The 19,588-nt window shown below is 37.2% G+C and overlaps 1 protein-coding gene and 1 pseudogene across 1 annotated transcript in view; one reads left to right on the top strand and one right to left on the bottom strand.

Moving 5' to 3' along the window:
• CFAP95 (cilia and flagella associated protein 95) overlaps positions 1 to 19,588 on the top strand; it is a 90,056-nt gene that overhangs the window by 8,008 nt on the left and 62,460 nt on the right. The gene's annotated exons all lie outside the window — the stretch shown is intronic.
• LOC122737364 lies at positions 17,217 to 17,791 on the bottom strand (annotated as a pseudogene).

Here is a 19,588-nt window from a genome sequence, read left to right as displayed (position 1 = left end):
TAATATTACATATTTTGTATATTTAAAAACATTATTCAGGGGCAGCTAGGTGGTACAGTGGATAGAGCACCGGCCCTGGAGTCAGGAGTACCTGAGTTCAAATCCGGCCTCAGACACTTAACACTTACTAGCTGTGTGACCCTGGGCAAGTCACTTAACCCCAATTGCCTCACTAAAAAAAACCAAAAACAAACAAACAAAAAAACCATTATTCAGATAAGGGTTCCATAGGTCTTACCTAGACTGCCAAAGACGTTTGTGACTCAGAAAAGGTCTTCATCCTCTTGGTTGATGATAACTTTTCTTTGTGAATGAATCCCTCATAGCTTTCAATACCTTTCATCTACTTGTCATGTATTATTTTGTACTATGGTGATTTTGCATGTCCTATCTCCTTAATAGACTATAAACTCCATGAAGACAGAAGCTATGTTTTATTTAAACTTTGTATTTCTCATAGAACCTAGCATAGTGCTTTATGAACTATAGATGCTTGATTAATGTTTATTGAATTGAATATGTTACAAAACACTCAGTGTGTGTGATGAATCCTGGGTGGGGAAACATAATTAGATAATTAGATGATTAGGTGAGAGAGAGAGAGAGAGAGAGAGAGAGAGAGAGAGAGAGAGAGAGAGAGAGAGAGAGAGAGAATAGAAAGAAGTGTCAGTATTAAGACGATTTTATAAAGACGTTAGGTCACAAAAGTCTTATGTTTGTAAATATAACACTTAGAATCCCTCTTTTTCATGTGAACTTCTCCAAAATCATATGGTTCCCCAGATGCTACATGAAGGTAGCCATCCTTGTGGCTGGGCTTTAGAATGGAGGAAAGAAGGAAGAAAAAGGAAAATTTTTTTAAAAGGTAGAAATAGCTCCTGTCTTCCACTCTGCTGTTTTGCCAGCTCTTTTGCCCCACCCCCACCCCCATCCCATTTCCATGTAGCGTTAAAGAAAGTATATATGTGATTGGCATAGGTTTGTCTCTTTCTTTTTATTCTGTTCCCCAAAAGTAAACTCATCATCCTTCCCAAGAACCTTCTGATTCTTCTAGATCTTTTAACATTCCAAGTGTTTGACAGTATTGTTTTCCTTAGATGTCACATAAAAGAAGATCACAACAATTTTGCATTTCTGTATTACAAAGGAGAACACTGAGTTAGGAAGGTTGAATGATAGATTCTGTAGTCATCGCTGGCTGAATGAATGCGAATTTAATTTAAAAGCTGTTTTACAGGTCCTCCCTATTTAATCCACAAGACTATATGGCATCTCTTGTATCCTGTTTTCACAAATACAGTCCAGACCTCCTATCTCAGTCCTTCCACCCACAATGATCTCCATATCTGCAAAGCTGTAAATTTGGTGAGATAATGGAACAGTAATACAGTCATTGCATTTGGAAAAAATGAGGAAAATTGTTTCCAAGCAGCTGGTGGTGAGATGTCATTTTGGCAATAAGATAGAATTGATAATGTGGGTATATCCTTCTCAGTGGAGTTGGTTATTTTCATGTTGGCAAAATGGGATATTATCCCTATTTAGAATTTGTTAAGAGCTACTAGGAAACTGAACATAAATAACATAAATAGTCCAGATATACACATAAAAAATTAGAGAGTGGAGAAAGAAGACACTATTTCACACTCATGCTGCTATTCAGTAACTGTATTTTCTCTTTTTCCCCCTAGGAATCTGCATGGCTTCTCTATGCAGAGTATTCAAAAAGTCTTAGTTTCAATCTTTATTTCAAAAGCATAAATGTTATAAGCTTTAAAAAGTAAAATCTGAAAGGTAAATAAATTATTTAAAATTTTAAAATACTGATATATTTAGTTGATATTCTTCCTTTGTAAAAACTTCCATGTGCTACCAATCAGTGACTGAAAGGATTGCATTTATACTCCTTAAGATCATCCAAAGAATAAGGTTTTGATGCATACATGACAGCTTTGATGGCATAAAAAAGTTTAATGAAGATAGATCTTATGGCTGAGGTGACCAAATAAGAGGACCTTCTCTACTGATCCATCTGTCTATCCTGAAACTGTCATACATGCAATACATAATGATAAGGTGCCTTTTTAAATTAAAATTTTATAATCGAAAATTCTCAAAGCTCTCCAAGATGGCAGAGTAGAGGTAGGAACTCAGCTGAATTTAGAACTCAGCTAAATTCTCCCAACATTACTCTCCAAACAACTTTAAAATCATGCCTCAAATAAAATTCTGGAGCAGCAGAGCCAACAAAAGGTTGTGGGGGAGAGGGTGACATTTTTCCAGCCAAAGGCAACATTTAGGAGGTCAGTAGGAAAGGTCCGTGACATTGGGATGGTGGGTGATCCAGAGTGCAGCATACACTGCTGCAATACCAGCAGCAGGTCTTGGACGCAGATGCAGCAACAGCTATTTGTGAACTCTCAGCCCACAGATGGTAAGAGGGTCAGACAATTGGTAATAAAGAGGTTATAGGGGACCTTTTGTAGAGGATGGGTTCAGGACCCTGTTGCATTGCCCATAAGCAGTTCTGGGTCACAGTTCCATGGTGAAGAGGCCCACTAGCATTTGTGGTTACAAAGGACCAGGGTCTCTGGTCATAATTCCAGTGTGAAGAAGAGTGTTTTTGGTTGCTCATGAGGGAGTAGGGGCCCTGGTCTCAATTCCAAGGAAGAAAAGATCACATTAACAAGGCCTTTGCTGATTTCTGTGCCCTCCCCACCCCCATCCCACCCCCATCCCACCCCAGTTGGTAGTATTCCCTCCTCGAGCTATAAGAGCCTCTCCCACCAAATTACCTTACCTTTATTTTGTATATACTTCTACCTGTATACATTGCTTCCTGTAGCAGCACAAGTTCATTGAGGGCAGGAAATGTTTCATTTTGTCTTTGTATTCCCCATGCCTAGCATAGTATACACATAGAAAATGAGAGATCAGAGAGAGAAGACATTTTTTCACATCAGTGTTATTTTTAGCAGCTGTTGCTGGCATTCTTTTTTCCCCTAGGAAACAATGGTCTCTCTTTATGCTGGGGATAGATAACTTTATACAAGGCATATTACTGGCACATGATAAATGCTTGTTAATAGATGTATGACTTGTTTCTTGTATCTCTCTACTAGTCTATTTGACTTTCTCCAGGGAGCATAGATTTAGAACTGGATTTATATTGTAGTATTGAATTATTAGTCTTCATCTTACTAATTCATATTTATACAACTCTTTGAGATTTATAAAATTCCTTTCTCAGAACAACCTGGTGAGGTAAGCATCATATATATTAACATTCCTATTTAGGAAACTGAGGAACACATAGAATAGGTAATTTGTCCATTGTTACATAGTTGGCAAATGGCAAAGTCAGAATTTAAACTCAGGATTCAAATTGTGATTCTTGTACTCTTTTCACTAGATCAGGAACTGTGATGTTTCATTTTTTGTGTGTTCTCAGTGCCTAATATAGTACATTGCATATAGAAGGAATTCATAAATGTTTGTTGAATCTAATCAAATATGTTATTTTGCTGCATTCAATTAAGAATTTTTAAAGAAAACACACGAGAACACACATAACTGACACATATAGAGCAGCTATGGGGTTATTATGCCAGGTTGGCTATTTAGATTGACTTTAAGCAAATGAAAAGGCTTTTTCAGAGAGCTGTCTGACTGATTACTAAGTTAGTGAAAAGAATGCCATCCCATCAGCACTGGTTCTTATTCTAATAGTCTCTATCTTGCAAGGTTGATGTGAGGATCAAATGAAACCACATTTATAAAAAGCACTTAGCACAGTCTTGGCACATGGTAGGTGTTATATAAATACTAAGCATTTCTCTCACAAACTATTGTTATGGTAAATACAATCATCAGTGTGGCCCCTTTGTAGACCCAGTGTCAGGAAGAACCTTTCCTAAAGGCTTTCTTCCTATTCATTCTGATGATGGAATGATAACAACCAGGAATGTTTGGGTTTTATCTCTTGAAAGATCACATGTCCTTCTTTTTCCTGTTCCTTCCCATGGTTAAACCTATATTTGATTATGTGTGATGATAATTTTAAGTCGAAAGATCTCATGTGGATCTCCATGGAGACAATTCATACCCCAGTCTCCATGGCGACATTTACAGAGTTACAGACCAAATTTAATTTTATGTATTTGAGATTTCATGTGATTTTGTTTTCCTACCTAAATCCAATTCAACAGGCTGAGTATCATAATATTTTCTATAACATACAGGAAATGGAAATATAAAAATAAAAAGGAGGAAAATAAATAAAATATAGTGATACCTTTTATTTTTTCTAGTCTTTTACATGAAATTATCTGTAAGGTGGCAGTGAATTAGAATCACAGGAAAAAGTTCACATTTTTTATGTTGCTTCTAGACTTCTGTAATACCTTATTCTATAGAAGTCATAGTTATTTAATGTTAAATTACATTCATATTGAAATCAAAGATGTGTAGAATATATCCAAGATGACAGTGACTCAGACCACTAGGGTACCATTTATTACTCTGCAGGACCTTAAATTCTTACATATTTAGCATCATTTTGTCTTTGGCTTAATGCCAAAGTTTCCTCCAGAGATTATGATCTTTAGTATTAAATAGAAATATTTTACACTCTTTTAGATCACAAGATAGAGAAAACACGTATTATATGCTTACTATGGGTCAGGCACTGCTTAGAGTTAAAGATACAAATGCAAGTAAACAAGAGAATCCTTACCATGAAGGAGGAAGCATGAATGCTGCCTTTCCAGAAATTATGTAAGTCACCAATCAGGAGAATTCGCCCAGAAGGGCAGAGTATTCTCCAGGTCATAGGGCAGTTGTTGTAAAGGAAGAGAGGTGGAATATGGTAAAGTAACACCTAACTAACCCAAACTCTAACCCTAACCCCAAAAGGACTTTGAATGACCAAATTTAGTATGATAAAATTAATACACTCACGTACTTTGTACATAGACCAGAACCTTAGAACCTGTGTCTTATGTTCACAAACAGTTCTTAACAAGCTTTATTATCTGACTTCCATGCCCATAAGAGATTAGAAGCAACACAGTAAGAGGAAGGATACTCTCTCTCACGAACACACACATATACACACACACACACACACACACACACACACACACACACACACACACACACACACACACAACCAAAACCAGAAAAACAGAAGTGACAGCACAGTTAATAATAGCCTGACAGCAAGAGAAGGGACGGAAAACCTATAAAAAGCAGACACAAGAATTGAAAATCAGAGTAGCCTGGGATCATTTTATACATAGCCCAGTAGGCTTTGAGTATATTACATAGGAATGGATTAACTTCAATTTAAAAAATGCTTAAGCACCTGCTGTATACAGAGCTCTATATAAGGTACTGGGAGAAGTGCAAACTAGATAAGATATAATTCCTTTACTTAATGGACTTTATATATAGTCTAGAGGGAGGAACTAAGCACAGATAATGACAATGGGTATGATTCTGAAATCATCAAGAAATGACTAAATTGTATCCTATTTATTGTATTTTAAATTGTATTCTATTTAAGAAGGCAGAGAACCATAGAATGCATTTTGGGGAAAAGATTTTAAGACAAAAGGTGCTTAACCCTCAGCTATTCAGAACACCGATTCCCCAAAGTTGAAGCATTCTCCACTAAAATACTATTTAGATGCCTCATCTCAATGTGACTGCTTTCTCAGAGCAGATCCTACAGCTGGATAGGCTTAGTGACAGATTGCATATGCCTATCGTTCAAAGATAAAGGAAAAAAGGAAGGAAGCAAGTATTTATTAAGTGCTTACTATGTACCAAGATTTGATCCTACAACCCTGGAAGATAGGTACTATTTTAAGCCTTATTTTGCCATTGAGTAAAGGGAGGCAAACAGAGCTTACGTGACTTGCTCAAGGTCACACAGCTAATATCTGAGGTCAAATTTGAACCCAAGTTTTCCATACTCCAGCTCTCACTCTGCCACCTAGCTGCTCTTAAGATAGAATCTGGGTTGTTCATTTTCTGCTTGTCTGTTCTCCAGTACAGCATGCTAGTCTGTGATTTTTTAATATAACTTTGTTTTCTTATTCTTCATCACACATAGCCTCACAAATGCTGTTAATTGCAGTAATTTTATTTTAAGGCCCTTTAATTTTTCATAAACAAATACAAGGAACTTTATGATCATTCTTCCATGACAATGTTTTCCTCTCCATGTGGTTTTATTTTAAGACATACACATCAAAAGCTTTTCTGAAAACCAATGACAAAAGCATCCTTAGCTCTTTGATCATTATATGAGAGTTTATTTAATTTAAATGAAGTCAGCTGAAGTAAAATTCTCAAATTTATATTTGAGAACTGAGATCCTTAAAGATGAGAATGTATTGTAAAAGTCGGTGATTTACAATCAAACCTTACATTTGAATAGCTGTTTTCACTTCCATCTCCTTTTTTTAGAGCCTTTTCCTACTGTTTACATGTATTTAATTACAACATAGGCTAATATACATCCTGTGGCATACCTTTACTCTCTGGTGACCCCCTTTTTTTTTTGCAAATTTTCTACTTCTATTGCTGTGCTGGTTAGTGGAAACCTCGCCCAGCTACCTCCCTCATCCCTTTGGTGCCTCCATCCCTTGTCCCAAACTCAATGAACTTTTTGGGTTAGAGACTTATAAATAAACTTGTGGGCTTGCATGGGAAGCTAAGTACTTATTCATTTCACAAACATTAAGTAACTCAGTGAAGTTTTACTGTTTTTCCTAGCTTCTCAGGGGTCCTATGGCCAATATTGGTGGGGAAATAAAGACATAATCTGTTACTTCCCCTGCAAGGTCTGTGTTTTGTGATCTCTGAACATTATAATTATTGGAGGACTGAAGGAGGGAAAAAAGGCAAGGGGAGGAGAGAACCTCATCCCACGGGTATCTTTGTAATTTTATTGGACCTGTTTTCTGAGAAATAAGGGCCTGCTTTCATGACCTTGGCTGGATTCTGTGAAACTTTAATCTGTAAAGTCCTCAGAGCCCCAGTTTTTCACTGGTGGCCATTAGATCATCATAAACCTCATGGCAAAACAAAGAACAAAATTGCATCAAATTTATTTATGGCTGAATTTCTCTGGAAAAAAATTACATCTGTATTTTCACTAATCTTTACCATTTTTCTCCATTATTTTAAAACATTGTTATGAGGAGGCATCCACAAAATGAAAAAAAAGGTTCTGAACTACTGCTCTAAAGTATGGCATAGATGCACCCAATAGGTTAAAATTCATTCAGAATTTTTTGTTAAGTGTTTTACATTTTGGAGTTTCTTGAATCAGTAGGATGGGCTAGGTGTTTAGAATTGGCCCTAACAAACTGGTAAGAAAATAATCAAGTAAAATTTAAAAAAACTTTCAAAAAAATAAAAATCATGAAAGAAACTCAAACTAGAATTAAAAGATGCTAAAAAAAGATCAGGAACAAATATTGAAGAGAATGACCAACTTGGAGAACACAGTAGAAAACCAACAACAGATTTAATACTAAAAAACCCAACAACATAATTATAACCAACCGAAATCTAGTAGAAGAAATATAGGCCCAGAAAATTATTATCCAAAAAACTAGAATCTAACAGTGGTTTGGGGAATAGGTTACAACACAGCAATTTTAGGGTTGTCTACATCCTATAAACAGGGAAAATAACAGTAACAACACAAAGAATTTGAATGTAACATTCCAGAAAATCAGCCAAGAAAATTTCTCAGACATAGTTAAACCAGGTAGATACAAATACAAGTCTAAATACAAATAGAAAGAATGTCCTGATAATAAGGAGGATGAATCCAAGATTGAATACTCCTCAACACGTTACAGTTAAACTCCAACATTGTAATGGTATGAAAAAAGTGCTTCAAGCTGTCAGAGGCAGAAAAAGAATGCTAATAGTAAAATACATCTATGAATATTGTTATTATTTTAGTTCTTAGTTTAGGCCCTTATCACAGCTACCCTGGATTATTGTACCTTCTAATTGATCTTCTGTCTCCAATTCAGGGTAGGGGAGACTTCTCTTGTCAACTGTGCATGCAAATAAAATTTGGAGTTTTACAAGCTCAAGGGGGCCAATGATGTGATGTGTTTGCTGAAAAGATTAATGTAATTTGACATTGCATCAAAGATCCAGACATGCAAGAGACCTTGAAAGCAGTATTTGTTCAGTACTCTTGTTTTACTGATGAAGAAACTGAGGTGTGAAGAACCGAAATGACTTGTCCAAAGCCCATAGGTAGTAGCTGTTGGAAGTTGGATTTGAACTGGGCTCCTCTGATTCCAGTCAGGGCTTTTTTAATCCTACCTCATTGCATAAGGACAGGCGTAGCACTCAGAATCAGAGCAGTAAGTTTTGGCATAAACCATATCTGGAGTTTTTCTGAAATCTGTCTTTCTACAACTTTTACCCATTGTCTTAGATCTTTCCAACTATAATTCCTCTTTATTACCCAGAAACTATGTCTCTCAAACTTTTTATGTGTCACATGCACACATTTCATCTTGTCATGTCTTCCATAAAATCTGACTCCTATAACTAAAAAACAATTTTCCATTCAAATTCCACTGAAACAATGAGAGGTGTTCAAAAATGGAATGGGCTGTGGATTTCCTACTTCTAGTGGAGTTTGAATGGAAAATTGTCCTGGTTACTTTAGAGGAGCTTCCATGGCTTAGATTAAACAATCTCTGAGGTCTTTTCTAACTCTGAGATTCTCTGATCCCATTATTTTGTCTGTCATAAACAGTTTGTGCATTTATGTTTCAAAGAAAATTGTCTTTTCGTACTGAATTAATGCAAAGTGATTTTGAAGGATGAGTGGGAATTAATTAGGTGAGGAGAAAAAGAAAAGACGTGAATATAGGTAATAGACTAAATGGAGGCAAATAAGTGAGAGGGTGCTGAGCACGTTTGGAGAACTGAAATTAGATGACTTTGGCTTAAGTGTTGTGATGTTTAAAATCTAAATGTGTGGTTGCCTTACATTAGAAGCTTTAGCACCAGTCTTTGGGCATTAAGCATTTATTTATTTATTTATTTATTTAAATTTAGTGATGCCTTTTTGTTTTTTGTTTTTGTTTTTGTTTTTGCAGGGCAATGAGGGTTAAGTGACTTGCCCAGGGTCACACAGCTAGTTAAGTGTCAAGTGTCTGGGGCTGGATTTGAACTCAGGTCGTCCCGAATCCAAGGCCAGTGCTTTATCCACTGTGCCACCTAGCTGCCCCCCATTAAGCATTTATTAAAGCATACCAGGTATTCACATGGAGTTCATAAAGTTAAGAAAAAGCCTATCTAGCCTAGAGTTCCAGCCTGGTTGCATTCTTCCTCAAGTCCTCTGCCATGAGCCTGCTTCAACCACGAAGTCTCTCAAACTGAGTGTGGGAGCTTTTTATAGGTCCAGAGCAGAGGCAGTCCCCACACACTGCTTCCAAGCTGATTAGTAGGAGTTATCCAAATCCATTGGACCCAAAGGTAGTCTCCAGTTGAGTTCAAAGTCCGTAGCTTCTGAGAACAGTACCCTCTTAAGGGCTGACCAGGTGTGGTTACAATCTAATTAACTTTAAGTAGGCTAATCAGCAAGGTCAATCACTCTCACTTAATTCAATCAGTTTAGATTAATCTCCAGGTGGGGCCTTTGAGTATCTGCCAAATCCCATTATTTTCTCACTGTGTGAAGTGTGAAAGGGGATGGGTGAGCAGCAAAGTAATTTGAGATAAGACTGGAAAAGTAAGGTAGTAGGGTAGTATCAGGTTTTGGAGAATCTTAAATGCAAGGTATAGACATTTGAATTTTACTCAGAAGGCAACAGGGAATCAGTTACTAAAGATTTTTGAGCAGATCACATGAACAGCTCTGTGTATAAGCAGTATAAAGTATAAGCAGTATAAAAGATAGGTTGAGTTGGGAAAGGTTATTGATGGGAAGACCAGGAAGCTTTGGAAAAAGTACAGGCAGATGACAATGATGGTCTCCTTTAGGGTAATGGCAATTGGACCAGAGAGGAGGTGATAGATGTGAAAGATATTGCAGAGATGTAATTTATAAGACATCGTGAAAGATTGTATTTAATAGGAAGAGGTGAGGAAAGAGTTAAAATTAACCCCAGGAAATCAGTCAATAAGCATGTATTAAGATCCTACAATATGGTAGGCGCTATGCTGGAGATACAAAAAAAGATAAAAGACAATCCCTCCTCTTAAGGAGCTCACAGTCTAATGGGGGAGACAACAAGTAAACAACTATGTACAAAAAAGATATATACAAACTCCCCTCCCCGAAGAGATAATCAGCTGAGGGAAGGCATAAGAATTAAGGGGAATTGGGAAAGGCTTCCTATAGAAAGCAGGATCTTAGCTGGGACTTGAAAGAAGCCAGGGAAGCCAGGAGGCACAGATGAGAAGGAAGAGAATTCCAGGCGTGGGGGACAACCAGTGAAAATGCTTTGAGTCAGGAGAAGGAGTATTTTGTGTGAAGAAAAATAAGGAATCCAGACTCACTGAATTGAAGAGTAAGTGGTGGGATTTTGGAGAGCAATTTGGAACTATTCTCAAAGGGCTATAGAACTGTGCATACCCTTTGATCTAGCAATACCACTGCTAGGTTTCTATCCTAAAGACATTTCCCTCCAAAAAGAGAAAAAGAACTATTTGTGCAAAAAATATTTCTAGCAGCTCTTTTTGTGGTGGCTAAGAATTGGAAATCAAAGGAATGCCCATCAATTGGGGAATAACTAAACAAGCTGAGGTATATGATGGTAATGAAATATTATTGCTCTATAAGAAATGACAATCAGGATGATTTCTGAAAGGCCTGGAAAGACTTGTATAAACTGATGTATAGTGAAGAGAGCAGAATCAGGAGAACATTATGCACAGAGACAGCAATATTGTTTGATGAAGAACTGTGAATGACTTAAACATTGTCAGCAATACAATGATCCAAGACAATTCTAAACGACTATTGATAAAACATACTATCAACCTCCAAAAAAAGAACTAATATTGATTGAACACAGACTGAAGCATATTATTTTTCACTTCATTTTTTCTTTTATTAAAGTCTTCTTGGACAAAATGATTAACATGGAAATGTTTTACATAACCCATGTATAACCCATATCTGATTTCTTACCACCTCGGGGAAGTGGGAGGGGAGGGAGAGAAGGAGGGATAAAATTTGGAACTCAAAACTATAAATAAAAATGTTTATTATTAAAAAAATAAAAAAGGAAAACAGAGAAAGAAAAATAAAGAAAGTTTATCTATTTATTTATTTTTGTGGGGCAATGAGGGTTAAGTGACTTGCCCAGAGTCACACAGCTAGTAAGTGTCAAGTGTCTGAGGCCGGATTTGAACTCCTGAATCCAGGGCCAGTGCTTTATCCTCTGCACCACCTAGCTGCCCCAAGAAAGTTTTTTGTTTTTTTTTAAAGAGTAAATGGTGGGATGTAAGGTGTAAGAAGATTGGAAAGATAGGCACAGACCAGGTTATGAAGGACTTTGAATTCCAGAGGATTTTATATTTGATACTGGTGATGATTGGGAGCCACTGGAGTTTATTGAATAGGAGGGTGACATGGTCAGACCTGTATTTTAGGAAGACAGCTGAGTGAATGGTGGATAGACTGTGGTGGGGAGAGACTTGTGTCAGGGAGACCCACCAGCAGGCTATTGCAATAGTGCAGGTATGAGATAATGAAGGTCTGCACCAGGGTGTCAGAGGAAAAAAGGGGACAGGCCTGGAATTCAAATGGATATTGGGTTGGTGAGAGAGAGTAAGAAGTCAGGATGACATCTAGATTGCCAGCTTAGGTCACTGGGAAGATGGTGTGACCTGGTAACAGAGAAGTTATGAAGAAGGGAGGGCCTGGGGAGGGAAAGATAATGAGTTCTGTTTTGGACATATTGAGTTTAAGATACCTATGGGACACCCAGTTCTATATGTCAAATAGGCACTTGGAGATGTGAGACTAAAGGTCATCAGAAAGATCAGGGCTGGATAAATAGATCTGTGTGAATCATCAGCATAGAGATGATAATTGAACCCATGGGAGCTGATGAGACCACCAAGTGAAATACTATAGAAGGAGAAAAGGAGCCCCAGGACAGAACCTTGTGGAATATCCACATAACCTCCATGAATCCAGCAAAAGAGATTGAGAAGGGGCAGCTAGGTGGCGCAGTGGATAGAGCACCGGCCCTGGAGTCAGGAGTACCTGAGTTCAAACACTTAACACTTAGCTGTGTGACCCTGGGCAAGTCACTTAACCCCAATTGCCTCACTTAAAAAAAAAAAAAAGAGAGATTGAGAAAGAGTGGTCAGATAAGTCGGAGAAGAACCAAGAGAGAGTAACCTAGGAAGAAGAGACCAACAAGAAGAAGAGGGTTTTGAATATAGGAGACTGGGGGAATGGTGGTGCCTGCCACAGAAAGAAAGATGGAGGAACAAGTAAAAGGAAAGATAATGAGCCTGATTTTATGACATGTTGATTTTGACCTTTGCAAATTCTTGGATGTGGGAGAGGACAACCAGTAAGGGAAAATTACTAGTACATTTTGCCTGGAATACAGAGATCGGGAGCAGTAGAGGCAGTGATGAGACCAGGTTTTCTAGGAGTTTTGCAGTTAAGAGGAAGAAAGAAGATAATATCTTGAGGAGTGAATGGGGGCACAGGAAGGGGTTTTTTCCCCTTTTTTAAAGAGAGGAGAAAGACCTTAACATATATAGGCAGAAGGGCAAGAACAAGTAGTATTGGGGGGGGGGCAATGAGGGTTAAGTAACTTGCTCAGGGTCACACAGCTAGTAAGTGTCAAGTGTCTGAGGTAACATTTGAACTCAGGGCATCCTGAATTCAGGGCTGGTGGTTTATCCACTGCGTCATCTAGCTGCCCCCAAGAACAAATAGTATTAATAGCAGCGGCAGTAGCACCAGTAGCAATGATGATAATAACACTATATATATGTATATATATATATTATCAGATATATATATATATATAATCAGGTATACCTTAGTTTTATTGTGCTTTGCTTTATTATACTTCACAGATATTGTGTTTTTGTTCTGCTTTTACAAATTGATGGTGTGATATTTAAAATCTAATGAGAGCCTTATCTGTTCTCCCAGTTGGGGGGAGAGAACTAAGTTTACTGATAAATTCGGCAACAATTTAGGCTTTTAAGCATTTATTAAAGTATATTAGGAGTTAGCAAAGAGAGAGAGAGAGAGAAAGCCGCCTTCACCTAGCCATCCACGCTTCCAAAGAGAACACTTGAAGTTCTGAAAGTTAGGAGATCTATCTACTCTGCCTACCCCTGCCACCACACACCTGTTCCTGAACGAAAGAGAGCAAACCCCACACACAGCTCCAAGCTAATTGGCTGGTGCATTGATTGCCATGACTTACAGGCAGTCTGTGAATAGACGTAACTTCTGGATGGCAGGAAGCTTCTAGACACTAGTCACATGCTTTCTTTTCAGGGGGACATTGCCCTGGTTCTCACAATGTCTTTCTCAGCATGGGGTGGTACCCTGATTCTCACAATAGTTTGTGGCAACCCTGCTTTAAGCAACTCTTTGGTGTCATTTTCCCAACAGCATGTGCTCACATCATGTCTCTGTGTCATATTTTGGTAATTTTTGCAATATTCTAAACTTTTCACCATTACTATCTCTCCTCCTTGGGCCTCCCTATTCCCTGAGACACAACAATATTGAAGGATTTTACAAACACTTACTTGATAATATGGTGGCAGAATTTGAGAGGATTGACTCTAATTTTGAAAGAAGTTCTGTTGTGGTAAAATACTATCAAACAGCATCACATGCTCCAGAGGAATCTTTTGTGAAAGGAAGAGTCAATCAATGTAGCAAACTTCATTGTTGTCTTATTTTAAGAAATTGCCACAGCCACACCAGCCTTCAGCAACCACTACCCTGATCAGTCAGCAGCCATCAACATTGAGGCAAGACTCTCCATCAGCAAAAGGATTATGACTCACTGAAGGCTCAAATAATAATTAGCATTTTAAGCAATAAAGTATTTTAAATTAATGTATGTACATAGTTTTTAAAAAACATAATACTATTGCACATTTAATAGACTATAGTATAGTATAGACATAACTTTTACATGCACTGGGGAACTAAAAAAATTGTGTGAGTTACTTTATTGTGGTAGTATTTATTGTGGTCTGGAACAGAATCTGCAATATCTCTGGGGCATGCCTATATATTATATATATTATATATATACACACACACACATATATATATACATATATATACATATATGTATATACACATAAGTATGCATGAAAAGCATAAACATATAATGCATATAAAGCACTTTTCATATGTTAAATTTACATACATTTAATATCTGAAAAGTAATTTACATGCATTCTTTCATTTTAGCCTCACAAAAACTCTTTGAGATAGGGATTAGAGGGGCATCTTGGTGGCACAGTGGATAGAGCACCAGCCCTGGATTCAGGAGGACCTGAGTTGAAATCCAGCCTCAGACACTTGATATTTACTAGCTGTGTGACCCTGGGCAAGTCACTTAACTCGTTGTTGTTGTATAAGATGATGTGGTCTACTTGCTAAAAGAAGATTATGTAACAATGTCTAATATAATCAGCTATTTACATTCGTTTATTATTTATATGTCATTATACTCTGGGTATGGTTTGGAATTATTGTATATATCACTAATATGTTCTCAGTTATGCAGCATAGCATGCATTTTTACCATCATACTGTCTTTGGTGAAATTAATGAGATTTCAGAAGTATGGAAACTTATCATTTCAGAGACTAACTTGCTGTGAACTCTGATGCAGGCCCTGGAGAGAATATATATGCAACAAAAGGAGAGACAGGTAAGTCCATGGTTTGCTTATGATGGTGACTATGTAGAGCACAATTACTAGGCACAGTCCAGTATTCATCCTCTCTCCCTCCTAATTTAACCTAATTTAACTGAACTTATTTATCTTTTTATCTCACTCAGTTGAACTCACCTGTGGCCTAGCACAATCACTGGCTGTCTCAGAACCATGAGATATGGTATGATAACCTTTCCATAACATTTTCAGGTGTCATGAACACATACTAAATTTGACTTTGATCCAGACACATGGTGGTAAAAAGTGTTACAGATTGCATAACTACCTCAACCCTCTATTAGAAGTCTAAGGATATAAAGGAGGGAATGTAATGGAATTTATTAATTTGATCATTGACAATGCTATGCTAAGCTTTAGTAAAAATACAGCAATTCAAACAGTTAAAGAAGAGAATCCAGCTTTCCAGACCAGAGTCCAGAATCCAGTTTTTCCAGACCAGAATCCAGAGCAGAGTTCAGAATCCAGTTTTCCAGACCAGAATCCAGTTTCCTCCTGATGACATCTTACCACTTCAAGAAGACAAGAGAACTCAGAAACTTTATATGTTTTGTTAGTTTTTTACTATCTCCTTTCTGTTATAATATACACTATCTGTAACATGTACTCTCTGCAGAGGCTCTCCCTTTGCAAGACTAATGTCAAAGCGTCAGTTCATGAGGACAAAAAAAAAAAAACGCCCCTCTGGACAAAACTTTCCTTTCTTCCTTTTCTACATTGTTGTTCACATATTATTAGTTAGCAATAGTTATTATATTCTTTTTACTGTTCCGTCAAGGAAATATTTTGTTTCTTGAGGAACAAAAGGGGGGAATGTGGTAAAAAGTTTTAACAGTCAGTTAGATAATGGAGAGACGCCAGTTTTTGGGTTTTTTTAGGACCACCCTTTTGGGGAGGAGACCAACAGCATTGCCTGCTGAGCACTCGACTTCTGACTTCCGGGGTGCGAGCTTAAAAGGCAAGGAGAGAATGGAAGTGAGGGCTTTTTCCTGCTCCGCTGGTCTCCTGGCTGCGCTGCACAGACAGACGCGGACTGGAGTTAGACTCGGCCCGGCGGTTAACAGCACGCGCTTGACTCGGTCTCTCTCCCCAAAAGTGGCCTTGGGTTTTGGTGAGTTTTATACAGAATATAGACTAAGCCTAGACTTAAGACAATTTGTATTGTATTTCTACTTTCCTATCCTTCTAATCAACATCGCCTTGTGACTACCATACAATAAAGGCTCTATCTAGAAAACCAAAAGCTTCTTCCATTTACTAGTCTGGGAGATAAATTAAAGGAAAGGTTAAGTAGGGGAGATTTATGATCTAATATCCAATTTTAAATCTCACATTGTTCAGACCTATATGGGAAATTTCCAGAGTAGAAATTCTTCTATAGATGCACATCTATAATTTGTCTTCATTTCATAATCTTGGGCACTGAGTAGCTAAATGACTTGGCCATGGGCTCACAGTGGACAATAGAAGTAGATCTTGAATCTAGGCCTTCCAGATTCTCAAGATCTGGATGCTATCCACTATCCCATGCTACCTCCCCATCTTCATTTTAGATCTGAGAAAACTGAGGCTCAGAGCATTTAAGTGACTTTTCCAAAGTCTCACCAATAATATATGTTAGAGGTAGAATTTGAACCCAAATCTTCCTGATCAGCACTCTAATTCACTATGTCATGCTGTTGAAAAGTGATTGACAGCCTTTTGTACTTTTGTACAAATAAACAGCTTGCATTTCAACTTCAAGTAATATACTTTCCTTCTTTCCAAAGGAAGTTATTACAACATAAAAACTGCTGAAGTCAAATGTAACAGGGCAATCATGCTAGAAAAGGTAGCTCAGCTTCATTTTGGAGTTGGTTCAAAACCAGGTAGAGTCTCATGAATTAAATGCTATAAAATTCACATGTCAGTTTCTGGTCCAGGTATCATTTGAAATAAATTTAATAAAACAACTCACATAATTTTTTTTAGTTCCCCGGTGCATGTAAAAGTTATTTTTACACTATACTGTAGTCTATTAAGTCTTAAAATATTGTAAACTTGATATTGCATGGTATTTTAGGGTAATGTTAATCAAGTTGATCCCATGTGTTTGAAGTCCTGAACCTTCCCCTCTTTTTCTATCAAAAGTTGCAGCCTTTCTCCAAGCTAATCCTTCTAATTTACAGATATACCTCTAAAATAACAAATATGAATAAATATGTTACCAGTTTGGAGAAACCCTGGTAGACCTATGTTTCATATAAATAACCATTATAATTTCTCTACAAATGGTGCTGCTGCCATCAGTGTCTTCATGCTTTCTCTTGCTGGAGTAGTCAACTCTTCATTTTCAGCATTTAATTTGTTAATTACCCACTCCATTGCTTCACAGCTTTTATTAGGTTTAGATGACAATGTACTTCAGTCCTTCTAGATAACTTCTAAGGTTCATTCCTTTCACAGTGATTTTGGCTTTTTGAGTCAAATTGGTCTTTACTAGTTCTTGAGGATGTGATTTATATATGTCTCTCATTTACCAAAACCATATTGGTAAATGAAATATTAGTGGGTTTAAGCTCCATTGTTTTCTCTAAGGGATCAACTATAGACTGTTCTTGTACATTTGTCTTGGTTCTTGAGGCATTGATAAGTGATTTTACAATAGAAAGCATTTCCCACTCTGAGCTGAGAAGACTATGGCTATGCAATTTTCCAGTGGCATCTACATCTAACACATCAACTCCAACTACACTTGGATTCATAGGATTTATATATTTATGCATAGCAGCTGTTGTAACTGTTTCCCATGGGTGTTTGAAAATGTGTTCTGATTTCCAAATCTTCATGGTGCCAGCAACTAGCATGATGTCTAGGTTGTGCTGAGGGACACAAGGGGAAAAGAGGCAACACCAGCCCTCTTACATTTGCCAGCACTACAATGCATAGGTGCTGAAAGTTTAAAAAAGAGATTGAAGATGAGGCTCAGAGTAAGGTCCTGGAAGACAGAGAAGGAAGGATCAGTGATACAAGTGTGAGGGTTAATCTTGGCAAGGAGTTGTTTATCCTCTGAGACTAGAGAGAAGGAAGAAATGAATGAAAACAAAGAAAAGTTTTGAATTGACAAGGAGAAGAGATGAAAGAATGCAGCAGGAATGAGCTGTTTTGTATCTAATTGATGGGAGTTTCTTTTATGAAAAGTTAGAGAATATTCCAGAAATGGACATGTATTTTCTTTTGTTGACTATTCATAGTTAGGAGGTTTTAGAAAGTCCAAAACAACACTGATCCACTGTTGATGGAGTTTTGAATGATTCTAACCATCTTGGAGAGCAATTTGGAACTATGCCCAAAGGGCTGTAGAACTGTGCATGCCCTTTGATCTAGCAATACCACTGCTAGGTTTATATCCCAAAGACATCCCCCTCCAAAAATGAGAAAAAAGATCTATTTGTACAAAAATATTTCTAGCAGCTCTTTTTCTGGTGGCTAAGAATTGGAATTCAAAGGAATGTCCATCAGTTGGGGGAATGGCTAAACAAGCTGTGGTATATGTAATGGAATATTTTTGCTCTATAAGAAATGACAAGCAGGATGATTTCAGAAAGACCTGGAAAGACTTATATGAACTGATGTATAGTGAAGTGAACAGAACCAGGAGAACATTGTACATAGTGACAGTAATATTGTTTAATGAAGAATTATGAATGAACTTAACTATTGTCAGCAATGCAATGATCCAAGACAATCCCAAAGGACTAATACTGAAGCATACTATCTATCCATCTCCAAAGAAAGAATTGATATTGATTGAACATAGACAGAAGCATGATCTTTTCATTTTCTTTCTTTTTTTCTTTTATTCAAGTTTTCTTGTACAAAATGACAATATGGTAATGTTTTACATAATTGCACATGTATAACCTTTATCTGATTGATCACTGCCTTGGGGTGGGGGAAGGGAGGGAAGGAGAGAGAGAATTTGGAACTCAAAACTTTAAATAAAAATGTTTATTATAAGAAAGTCCCAAATATATTTTAATCACTGCCATTTAAATCATTGTAGTTTTATTCATTAATTAGGAAGAAAACTATCAAAGAAAAAAGTAGAAGAAATAAAGAATCACATTGTATTCATTGGGATAAAGAAAACTTCTGATACTGTCAATGTAGCTAAAGTACCACTTTATTATACAATATAACTAGCCATCAAATGTCATGTGTATCGTAGTCCTTAACAGCAGTTATGGGACTTAAAGGTATTAGAAAAGAATCACTCAGATGATAAAACAATAAGATTTCATTAGTTCACTCAAAGGAAGAGAGACTCAAAGCCTAAAATAAAAATCTTGGGATCATAGGCTAGAAGTAGCATCAAGAGATGACTACAACCATGCAACCAGAAGGTTTTATGGGATATTTTTCAGACCACAGGAGGAGGAAAGGGAAGGCAGAGAGTGTTATCACTTGTCTTTTAGAGGCCAGACTAATATTTGGCATATCTGGTGCTAATATGTTCCATCTGGATCACAGCTGAAGAGCTGGAAGAGACCTGCGGTCTTATCTGTCCTGCTATATATTTTATAGATGAGGCCACTGGAGCCTCAGCTTATCCACCATTGTTTCAAGTGGGTGGTTTTCTTTTT

The sequence above is a fragment of the Dromiciops gliroides genome, chromosome 1 (genome assembly GCF_019393635.1).
Source record: "Dromiciops gliroides isolate mDroGli1 chromosome 1, mDroGli1.pri, whole genome shotgun sequence".
In the NCBI taxonomy this organism is placed as follows: domain Eukaryota; kingdom Metazoa; phylum Chordata; class Mammalia; order Microbiotheria; family Microbiotheriidae; genus Dromiciops; species Dromiciops gliroides.
This window is presented reverse-complemented; position numbering and strand designations above follow the sequence as displayed.